General features: G+C 43.1%; 1 long non-coding RNA gene across 1 annotated transcript; it reads left to right on the plus strand.

Annotated features, from left to right (window-relative positions):
* Nucleotides 1-6,182: 6,182 nt before the first annotated feature.
* Nucleotides 6,183-8,294, plus strand: LOC125010430. The gene is made up of 3 exons (XR_007113070.1): nt 6,183-6,289; nt 6,893-7,212; nt 7,854-8,294. It is a non-coding gene; the product is annotated as an uncharacterized LOC125010430 (long non-coding RNA).
* The last annotated feature ends 4,080 nt before the right edge of the window (nt 8,295-12,374 follow it).

The raw sequence follows: 12,374 nt of genomic DNA on the forward strand, positions 1-12,374 counted from the left end.
GTTGCTTTAGTTCTTTAATTACCTTCTCATCTGATAGGATCCACACATTGAGTCTCCAGTACCTAAGAAGGAATTCCCCTGCCCAGCTCAAGATAGTATGATGGGGCGTGGCTACTTATAGTTATAGACTCTATACAGCAATTCCTGACTTTGTGTATGTGTTGTTTTGACACAGAAAAGTCTATCCTCCGTTACTAGCATGTGGGTTAAAAAGAAGGTAAAGTCCTTTCCTTTTGGGTCATTATGTCTCCATGGATCAATAAGGCCTAAAATTCTTTCATAACATTATTAGGACTCTGGATTTTTTTGTACTTGGTCCCTTCTCGATGGCAGCCTGTCTAATTTACCATCCTGTATAGTATTAAAATCCCCCGCCATAATTATCATCCCTTGTCCATTACTGGAAACTATATTAGCTGTGTTTTTGACAAATATTTCATTCTCCTCATTTGGGGCGTAGATGTTTAATATCCAAATAGTAATTTCTCCTATTGTGCCAACACCGTGATATATCTCCCCATGTCATCTTTAATCACTTTCTCTGCAGAAAAAGGTAAAGATTTATTCATTAGTGTGACCACCCGCCTTTTCTTGCCATATGAAGCATGGAAAACTTGGTTTAGCCATTCCCTTCTCAGTTTTTTATGTCCATTCTCACTCAGGTGAGTTTCTTGTATTAGTGCAATTGCACATTGTAGTTTCTTCAACTGACTCAATATTTTCTTCCTCTTAATGGGATGATTTAAACCATGCACATCATAAGAAACAAGGTTCAGCCTATTCATGACATTTTGAGTTGTAGCCCCTCAGCTCTGTTCCTCCTATAAAAACAGGACACAGCGAAGAAACAAAGAAATAATACACATCTCCCTTTGAACTAATATACAACAACAATGAACTCCCAAAAGTCCCATCATCACAGAGATGTGGCGAAGTTTCTCTGGGGAACCTGCATCTTCTCAGGTGTAATTAAATTGCTACTAACTCAAACTGAGCTCCAATTTCACTCGTTCAACCAATTTTGACATTAATATGTATAAACAGTATTTAAATCCCACAACTAACTCTTTGATACTCTTTAAGCATTTTATTAGCCAGATATTCAGATATACTTCAGGATAGTTTTTACTTTTAGATGCAGACTACTGTCTGGTCCTTACCATTGTGAAAACCCCAGAGTTCACGCGTGAGGGCCCTTTTAGGGCTGCCTCTGTGATGCGTGGCTGTCTCCCTTCCCCTTCTGACCTGCTGCCCTGCATCCTCCCCTCTCTTAGTTTCTCCCCTCGTCCTCATCCACATGAATCCCCATGTTCTTTAGCACGGGTGCAGCCTCCATCAGCGTGGGGGAATGTCTTTGTCCCTGTTTCCACAAACAAACCTTTAGTTTTGGGAGGATATGGAGACTGTGCCTTTAGTTTCTCCTTCTCCTAGTTTCCTCTTCTTCTGTATCTCGTTTTGTGTAATCTTGGTTGAGGGAGATGGTCCGTCCCCCATGTTTTTTCTGTTTCCAGCTTGCTGTATGATGCGGTCTTTCCCCCTGGTGATCAATGAAGCGGGCGATGATGGCTCGCGGGGGCGGGGGGGGGCCGTGCTCCCCTATCGGTTTGGCATTTAGCAGCGATGCACTCTTTCGATTTTGGATGAAGTCAGTCACACATCCTATTGTGTTGTCTCTCTCTGCTCCCTCCGGGATCCCATGTATCCGCATGTTGTTGCGCGTCCACCTTGATTCCCAAATCGTCACAATTTTGAAGTTAACATGGCCTCTTGGTGAAGAAGAAAGGCGACTGATCTTTCCAGCTGCCCTGTCTTCAGTCTCCCCCAACCTTTCTTCCACGCCCACAGTTCTCTGCTCCAGCTCCTTTATATTAGTTTCTAGTCTCACCAGAGCTTTATTGTTTTCAGTCTCCACTTCTGTTTGCTCTTGTCTTAACTTGAGTAGCTCCGCCAATATTACAGAGTCCTGTTCCCCGCCGACGAGTCCCTTCTCCGGCATGGTTCCCCTCGCCGAGTCCGTCTCCTCAATGTTCGCGTTTTCTTTTTAGACCTTGTCTCCATCTATTTGTTTTTTGTTTTTTTTTGTTGTTGACTTTCATTGACAAGTATCCTTGAGTTTGGGCCGCTTTCCGTTGTTAATGATGTTTAAAAGAGCCAGTTTTAATTGGTTTCTTCGAGAGCTAACTTTTTATGCTGTCTTCTCCAACATGGCGCCACCGGAAGTCCTAACAGGAGAACTTATGTGCATGTGAACACGTTACTCCAATTAAAATTGGAGTTCTCATTGTCCAATTGAGACACTCAGATAAGCCAGCAACTGCAGTTACCGACTGGACTAGCGACTGGAATTCGATTTTCTCCAGCATGTAGACGGTAACCGCAGTTTGCAATCAGATAATGTGTGTGTTCATGCTCCACAACCACTGAGCTGGCGTCTGACCCCGGAACAAAAACATCCAGAAGAACATCCAGAAGAAGGTAAACAGAGCCGGTAGAAGAACCTTTCTTGCGCTGCATGTAAACTGGGACAAGGACTGTAGTCAGAAAGTTTGAGCTTAGCTCCATTAAGCTCTGCATGTAAAGTGTGTGTGTGTTGAGGTGTTGCTGGGTTTTCGTTTAGTTTCCATTCAGAGTGAGACTGCTGCACCTCACACAAACTGGATGAACAGGTATGAAAGTATGAGGAAACTGAACGCCTTCCTCTTTCCTCAGAACTGACAGTAGAGACACACCTCACCAACACCTGCCTGAAACTGTCAGAGTAAAGCTGACACTGTAGAAGTAACATGTCTGTAGAGAAGTGTTGTCAGAGAGTCAGTAGATGATCAGCTGCTGGGACCATTAGTTTGACAGGAAGATGAAGACGGTGGTGTTTGTGATCCTCGTTCATGGTGAAATATCTTCTTCCTGGATCTGATCATCACTCCAGTCTCAAATCATTTCTCTCATGTCTGTGTCTTCAAAGAAAGTCAGTGATGACCTGCTTAAACTTTCATTAGTTATTAGTTTGTCTGTGAATTTGTTTATGGTGAAAAAATACCATAATTTGATGTATTCTGTGATGTTATAGGTTTAAGCAACTAATGCAAACACAAGGAGGTAACTTCAAATATTCATAAATATATAGGACGAGATGTTACAATCCCTTGTGCCGTGATCTGTGGAAAAACTCCTTTAGAAGCCGGGTCCAACTGGACAACCAACCAGCAGACCAGCGGTCAGCTACTATCTAACCTAGTCAGCAGCAGTAGGTCATAGAGATGATGGGAATGCGACTACACTCCAACCAGACATCTCTTCCAACCACTGCTGTGTCGTCTGCAAATAATGTGACAGCCAGGGGATCTGGCTGAGCAGTCATACGTGAAACAGTGAACAGAAGAGGGCTCAGCACACAGCTGTGGGGGGGAGCCAGTGCTAAGGGTGATGGAAGAGGAGGAAAATGTTGTTGATCCTCACAGTCTGCAGCCTGGTTGACAGGAAGTCCATGACCCAGTTGCACAGGGAGGAGTTTAGTCCAAGTAAATTAAGTTTATGAACCAGGGTCTGTGCAATTATTGTGTTGAAAGCAGATGTGAAGCCCAGAAAAGCAATGTCGTTCTGTACCAACCCTGGACCAACCCTTACTACTGACTGGTCAGAAAAAAATCGTCATGATGCAGCGCCAGGTGCAAAGCAGGATGTTTTGACTAGATGAGATGAACGTTTTTGACTAGTAGTAAACTGATCACTTTTAACTTTCTGCTCTCGTGTCCCGGTAAAAATTATAATGACTGGAGTTGTACAGGACCTTTCAGAATGACAAGGTTTTCCAACTCCTGCCCGTAAACTGTCTTCTCCCCAACAAGGACAGAAAAGCCCTCACCTCCGGGTTGGTCCAGAACGCCATTACTTTTCCAGTAAAAACCCGGAAGCCCAATCAGTTAGTCATTTAGGTTTTTAGGTGGGACTTCTAGCAAGACAGACTGTTAACCTTTGTGTTCTGTAATCATTAACTAAACACTATGACAGCGTTTTTATTGGTAATGAAGACCCAAAAGTGGCTGGATATTAGTAGAGACATGTCCCTAACGTCTCTACGTCCCTGTCCCACTCCGAGTCCATTCCTTATTCTTCTTCTTCTTTGTGTTTTCTGGTGGACACGTTCGTTTCCATGGTTTCTAGCTGGTTGCACTGCAGACTGTAGCGTCCTGGACCACTGATGTCCCGACACGTCATTACGCAACATTACAGCAGTGTTCATGGGAAATATAAAGGGAGGGGACAAATGACCGAGAACAGTAGAACAACTCTGACTGATATGATTGGCTCATGTATCACCGGCCAAACTGGGCCAGTAATTTCTATTAACACTCGCCCAAAACAAATTTTAAGCAGCATTTTGGGTTTAAAACATCATTGGACAAAACAATTACAATGTTTAAAATGTATTTTATAATGAAACTGTCAGTTGGTGAGTTCAGGAGGTGAAAATGTTGTTTCATCTCTTCATGGGGGGATGTTGACGACTAGTTTCCTCGACCAGATGCCACATTACTGAGAACCAGAAACAGAGACATATTAAAGGATAATAACAGCTGATTTCTGTTTGTCTTTGTGTGTCCTCTCAGTTTCCCAGCATGCCCTGGGAGGTGTGGTGAGGTGAAAAGAGGGGGCGGAGTCTGTCCTGATACCCTGTCAGTATTTAGGTTTTTTAAACCCGTGGACAACCCCACATTTATTTGGACCCGGAACGATCTCAGTCCCAAATTAATCCCCAAACGAGGAGAAACAGAAAGAATTTAAAGTCAGAACCAGGATTACAGGGGGAGGACATCGATGACGCCTGATGCTCTGGACACTAGAGACTTCAGCCTCACTCTGAGAAAACCCCACCTCTCTGACAGCGGCAACTACACCTGCTCCATCAGTGATGGAAGAGAAGACCGGAGAGTGACAGATGTACATCTACAGGTCAAAGGTCAGAAACAAACCTCGACATGTGGTTTCACAGGAAAACAAAGACTCAAGGCCAAACAGTTTCTGGTCTGTAGAAAATCAAAGTGTTGATCAGGAGCTGTTTTATTGTTGGAGTCACAGACACATCTCTGATCTCATCCAACAAGCAGGACTTCATTCTGGTCCTCAAGAGGAAGTCTCAAGGACACAAACACACACACCAGTCCTCAGTGTGTCTCTGGGGTTACGTTGAATAGAAATGTGTATTTGTGATGGAGGGTTCTGGTTCAGTCTCGTCACATAGACAGTCACCCATGAGCTGAAGAACAATCTGCAAATATTTACCAAAGTCCATCAGGAACTGGACCATGAATTAAAGATGTGAAGCTGCTTCAGTTCCTCCATGTGAGAGTTATTATTAAACCAGCTGATTCATGATTCTGTCTCTTGTGTCCTCAGTTTCCAATCATACCCTGGCTGTGGAGGTGCTGGAGGGGGCGGAGTCAGTCCTGTTGCCCTGTCAAGACTCTTCTATTCCTCAGTTCCCACGGTGGAGTGGATCCGCTACGACCTCAGTCCTTCAACCGTCCACCAGCGTCAGACGTCAGGTGATCAACTGAAAAACCAAAACCATCTTTACAGCGACCGAACCTCCATGAAGACGGACGCTCTGAGCAGCGGAGACTTCAGCCTGAATCTGAGGAAACCCCGTCTCTCTGACAACGCAACCTACAAACTGCTCCATCAGAGCGTTTGGAAACGAACGGAGACTGGCAGCCCTACAGCTGCTGGTCAAAGGGCGGCAACAAACCAGTTACTGTATGATCGCACCCCAGCTGACATTTGTAGGGTTTCCTTCTCTAAGGCTTTGGTCCAACTCAAGTCCTTCAGTCTCTGTCTCACACTGTCCACACAGCTCCAAGTTTAATAAGAGGTTGAGTCCTTTATTATTTTTATTTGCTGTCAGTGATCGTCTGATCCATTCACCAAACAGCAATGACAACTGTTAATAGATTAAACCTTCTGTAATCAGTGATGAAACTACCAGAATACGTCAGGATGTTGCTAATTCAGACAATATCACGTAGATCAGTGAAACCAGTCCCTCTCTAGTTTTACGTTAGAATTAAATGTCACACAGTAGCAGTGGAAACAAGGTAATAACACCAGAGAAACTAAATGATTAAAATCATGAAGATACAGGTCAGAGGTCAGAGGTCATGATGTTCTTTATGTTTCTCCACAGAACCACCTCCAGTCTGGCCTAAAGTTCTTGGGGTTCTCCTGTTTCTCCTGGTAGTTGTTCTTGGTGTCGTTGGGGGTCTTTTGTTTCATTGTCGACACTACTAGTCAGGTGAGTCTCTACTACTACACTACCCATAATGCTGATGGTAACATCTGTCCTTGTTCAGATTCAAACAGCTGCTACAGAGAGATGAAGAGAAAGTTCCAGGTTTAGTTCCAGAATCAGAAACTCTTCATCAAACCAGGAGCTTTGACAAGTTACCAAGGAACGAGTCAGGAACACATCAGAAACAAACACTGACACAATCCAGTTCTAATCAGAAGCTCCTGACGTCCTCAATCAGGACCTGAGCTGGATTTGAGAAGCTCTGAGCTCATGAGTCCAGGTCTCTCCCAGTCCCAGTAGAACCAGAGCAGAGGGTTAGGGTTCTTCTCATCCATTCATCTGGTTGGGGTTTCCCCATTAGTTTCCGACTTCTTCTTTGGTAACTGAAGAAGAAAACTGGTGTACAGTCTCAAACTAGTTTGAGAGAGACGTCAGGTGAGCTCAGGTCACCTGGTTGATCCACGTCCTCCAACAAACTGGACACTGAGAGTCCTCCACCTACATGAGACACAGACACAAGGATGGACAGAGACGTCCTGTTACCATCAGAGCTGCTGCTGCTGCTGCTGTCTCTACAGCTGATGGTGTGATGTGTTGTCCTCTCAGTCCTCCAGGTGGAGGTGGATTCAGGGGCGGAGTCTGTCCAGCTGTCCTTCAGAACCACAGAGCTGCCTGGAGACACTAGAGTGGAGTGGACGGATGGAGACTGGAGGAAGGTCCATGTGTATGAGAACGGTTCTGACCGTCATGAAGAACAGAACCAGATTTATAGAAACAGAACGAAGATGAAGAAAAATCTGAAAACTGGAGACCTCAGTCTGACCCTGAAATACCCCACAAATGGAGACACCAACACCTACACCTGTAGAGTCTACGACAAGGAGGAAAGATACTGAGAGGGAAACAAGTGATACTCAGAGTGAAAGGTTTCTATCTTTCTTTCTTTCTTTCTATGTTCAATTCTCTTTCTCTCTGTCTTCTGTCTTTCTTTTTTAATTATTTTTTTCTCTCCGTCTTCTTTCTTTCTATCTTTTTTTCTGTCTTTAACTCTTTCTTACCTTCTTTCTTTCTCTCTGTCTTCTTTCTTTCTTTCATTCATTCTTTCTTTCCTCTTTCTTTCTCTCCATCTCTTTCTTTCTTTAATTCTTTCTTTCTCTCCGTCTTCTTTCTTTTCTTTCTTTAATCCTTTCTTTCTCTCCATCTTTGTTCTTACTTTCTTTTTTCTTTCTTTCATTCTTTCTTTCCTTCTGTCTTTCTCTCCGTCCTCTTTCTTCCTGTCTTCTTTCTTTCTTTCTTTCTTTCTTTCTTCCTTTCTATGTTCAATTCTTTCTTTCTTTTTTCTTTCTTTCATTCTTTCTTTCCTTCTTTCTTTCTGTCCGTCTTCTTTCTTTCTTTATTTTTTTCTTTCTTTCATTCTTTTTTTCCTTCTTTCTTTCTCTCCGTCTTCTTTCTTTCTTTTTTTTTCTTTCTTTCCTTCTTTCTTTCTTTCTTTCTTTCTTTCTTTCTTTCTTTCTTTCTTTCTTGCTGCTGTCTCTACAGCTGATGGTGTGATGTGTTGTCCTCTCAGTCCTCCAGGTGGAGGTGGATCCTGGGGGGGAGTCTGTCCAGCTGTCCTTCAGAACCACAGAGCTGCCTGGAGACACTAGAGTGGTGTGGTGGGACAGAGACAACAGGAAGGTCCATGTGTATCAGAACGGTTCTGACCGTCCTGAAGAACAGAACCAAAAATTTATAGAAACAGAACGAAGATGAATGAAGACCTGCTGGAAACTGGAGACCTCAGTCTGACCCTGAAATACCCCACAAATGGAGACACCAACATCTACATCTGTATAGTCTACGACAAGGAGGGAAAGACAGACAGAATCCAGGTCCAGGATGTAACGTCTCCTCTTATGGCTGAAGAGTCAGTTTGATCAGGTTGTTGATCTTTGATCATTGATCAGTGAAGGATCTGATGGACGATGGATGAAGAGAGGAGGACGCTCTGTCAACTCCTGGTCCTGGTCTGAAGACCCCTTAAGGGTCAGCGTTGACCAAATTTGTCCTCGTTGCTCCTAGACTATAGATGTTTGTCCGGATCAGCTGAACACTGAGGACAGATTTAAATGAGTCTTTCAAAACAAAAAATTTAAGCAGATGAAGAGACAGAAGAAATGCAGCCTCCAGAGGAAGTGGGAGAGGTTTACTGCTGGAATTACAGGGTTAACCAGGAAACCACACACATCCTTTACTCGGTTTGGAGACCAAACATAGAGTCAAAAGAGAACGAGTCCTGGACCTCGTCAGAAACTGAGACAAACTCCACTGAAGGATGGAAGCTGTTCATCAAATCAACTTTAACAGACGTTGCACTGACTTCATCTCTTGTTGAACGGTTTTTTGGTGTCAGTCATCGTCTCTGACTCTAGTTGTTCTGTTGTGTCCTGCTCTGTTGGTTCTCGTTGGACCTCAGTCCCGCAGAAACAGATCAGTCTGAGAGATCACTCTGATTGGATGAATGAGCTCAGAGAACCAGAACCAGAACCATGATGATCTAAAAGGAATGAAGACCCAAATGATCAGCTGATTCAGGAGAGGACAGCTCTGTAAACCCCAACATGTAGCTTTCCCAGTCAGGGATCTACAGTGCGACAGTTTTCATCACATTTGCTGCTGAAAGTTGTTTAAGTGAAGAGAAACATGTATCTATTTGCACAAGTGTGAAGGAGATTGCTGGTACTTTTTTAAAAAGTAGAGGAACGTAATGGACTCAAAGGGCAGTTGGAAAATCTGTTTAGTTGCTGCACTTGTGTTTTCTTGTTGTTGTCGTTTTAGACTATTCTCATCAGCTACTGAGGCCAAACTGTGATGAACTGTCCCTACGCATCTTTTTCTAGACCATCAGTTTGGACTGAACCAGCTGATATTCATTTACTCCGACCAGGGGCAGGAAAGCTTCCTGATTGTCATGGTTCTGTGTCTGTCTGTTATGTTGTGATCATGTTTTCTCGTGGTGTCATTGTCGTCATTAGTTTCACCTGTGTCTTGTCGTCCCTCAGCCCTCCTGTGTATTTATAGCCCTGTCTTCCCTTTGTTCCTCGTCTCGTCACTTTTCTTATCTCCATGCCATGTCCTTGTCCTTTCTCCCTTTTCCTTGAGTTTCCCCTTTGTTTTCGTGAAATACTCCTTTTTCCTCAGATTTCCTGCCTTCTCATCAATTGTCCTGCATGGGTGTCCTCAACTCTACTGATCCTGACACTGAGCACTGATAGATTTCAGCTGGTGTCTTGGCTTTCCATGCCTTTTCCCACCTCCTTTTCTGTGTGTCAATACTTTTTCTCTGCTATTTTACATTATTACACATAAGTTAATTTCTGAACTTATTTGTTCTGGTTTCTTTCTATGAATGGATCACTGGGTGATCCATTCACATGGTGAACATTTCATGTCAATAGCACCTTTAGAAACATGTTTCCTATGAAACATTGTGATGTGTTCAATACTTATTTTACCTGCTGTGTAGTGGAAGGTCCCTGTCCTAGAAACACAGCAGCTAATGAATGCAGTCAATGACCAGTGTTGTTCAAGGAGCAACTTTTGACCAAATGTCTGTTTTTTTTTTTCAGTCCTGAAATCGTAAATAAAAAATAGTTTGGTTTAAAGGAATTGTCCTTTATTAGATTAATTAATTATTAATTAATTAATTAATTTACAATTATTTTAGGCTACACTATGCACAACACAGGCAAATGCCCACATCACCACAGGTGGGACAGTATACAGTCAGCAATTAATTTCTAACGTGTCAAAAGACAAAGAAAAAGAGAGAACATCCCATCCGACCTGTCGCTGGACGTCCCACAATCCTCTCCGCTCAATGCGCTCTCCTCTCCTGAACCTTCCTGCAGTAAACCAGCTGATGCCGGGGTTCCCGCCTGTTGCTGCGGCTGTTGGTGTTGGTGTTGGTCCTCCTGGCTGACTGCTAGCGCTGTAGCTGTAGCGGCGCTAGCCTCCTGCTCCAGCTGCTAACACGTGCCAGCTAGCTTAGCTAACTGTTGGTGAACCCAGCTAGCTGTTGGTGAACCCTGCTAGCTGTTGGTGAACCCAGCTAGCTGTTGGTGAACCCACCCAGCTGCTGCGGCGCTAGCCTCCTGCTGCCGCTTGTGGAGGCTTTTCCAACTTGTTTAAAAGTGTCATCAAACCTCCCCTTTTTGTGAAAAAAGTCAGTAACTCCCAACTGTCTTTTTGACACGTTTGCGTTGAAATTGTAACCGTTTTTGCTCTCCGCTTGCTCCTCAGATGCGCCGAATTTCAAAAGTTTTTTTTTCTGTGTCAGGGGCGTGGCTTGTTGGCCGAGCTTTTCAGATCCTCAACAAAACTCCGACTCTTTCAAATGATGTTAAATCTTAAAATTCTTGGGATTTGTTCTGTAAATTAATAAATGCATATTATTATTTTATTTTACCAGATCTGCCCAAATAAGTACCAGAACACAAGGAGACCAAAATTAAGAGGTTCCAGATCTTGTTCCAGCGGGATCAAATGAACCCCTGGTTCTATGTGTAGTTCTACCACTAGATTTTGTGTGTACACACGGTCAGAGTTGTGCGTAAATTTACACACTTTTTTAAGCACAAGTACAAATTGATAAATGCCAAACTTTGCATCAGAATGTGCTTACGCTCTCTTTAGGCACAGATCTGTGCGTAGAAAAAGTTCTAAATTCTGACGTAGGAATGAAATTTAGAACGTGTAAAGTACTAAAAAATCCAGATTTATCAAACGTGTGGACACTAATAAGTAATCGGTGATGATAAATCCCACCTGTTCTTAACTACCAGGCTCCTCCGTGGTTCAGGTCATTTGCATTCAGAAACGCCCCGAATTGACCATATATGGTAACGACAATCCCTTTAAGAATGCGTGAAGGGATTTTATTTCTTTTATACCTTCACCGAAATCATGGTGAAGACAGCCAGTCCTACGTGTGCGCTCCAATCTGGAAGCAGTGGAGGAGCTGGGGGAGTTTGGGGTTAAATCACTGTTTCAAAATCAACAAGACCCCACCTAATCCATAAATGAAATAAAGGATCATCTGACCAACCCTCGCAAACACTTTACTGTAAATAAACGAGTCACTCCAAAGGGGATTGGAAAGTTTAACAGGGCTGACCTAAACTCTCCGTATGATCCTTTCCCCTAGTCTGAATAAGTTTTTGAGGTTTACCCCTGAAGTTGTTTTTTACAGGGAACGTTTAATAGAGACGTAGCTGCATCTCACGTCATTTGTGTATTTAAATTAAATCGTTTCCCGTTCATGTAACTGAATTCATTGTGTAGTTTTATTGAGATGTTAGTCAATCTATGGCTCCAAATGATGTTTGGGAATCCGGCAATGGCCTGAAACCCTGGTTTAATTTGGGCTTGTTGGTGACGTCTGGATGGGAACTGGATGTAAACTGAGGCCAGAGAAATAATTTGGCCAGGATGGTTCTATTTAGTGTCGGCAGTGAAATGCATCTGTCTCCAAACTCTGGCTGAAATGTTGCGGTGGCCAAACATCTCAGGGTGGACAGGAGATGAGCACTGAGCTGGTTTTTGATTTAAAACAAGAGTTTTAAATAGGTCATAAATCCATCAGCATGTTTTTGGGGAAGCGGTGATGAACAGATCAGATTCATTAATGCTCTTCTCAAAATCCTCCATTAACACAAGATAAGCAACAGTACTGTACTTCAACTTTTCTTTTCAGGTTGTCTTTTATAGCTTGTCCAGGGAAAACCTTTGGAGGACCCCCTCACGATCCTTATGCCAGTTAAACATATGTTTAGCACCATTTGTTTTAAATTTGTGTTTGTTTTAAACTTTTCAAACTAAATACTAACCTAAAAGACTTCTTTCATACAAATGAACATCATTTCATTTCATCCAAACCACATTTTGTTTTCACATTTATCTTTTTCAAGTTATAGATCTTGAAGCTTTGAGAAAATGAACAGTATCAAAAGCGTCTCAGTCCAAATGAATCAGTTCATTTCATCCAAACCGAGCATCGCATGGAGGAGCTCTTTGTCCTGGTGCAGTCGGTGCTCGGTGGGAGGGAGTC

The sequence above is a fragment of the Mugil cephalus genome, chromosome 1, assembly GCF_022458985.1.
Source record: "Mugil cephalus isolate CIBA_MC_2020 chromosome 1, CIBA_Mcephalus_1.1, whole genome shotgun sequence".
Taxonomy (NCBI): domain Eukaryota; kingdom Metazoa; phylum Chordata; class Actinopteri; order Mugiliformes; family Mugilidae; genus Mugil; species Mugil cephalus.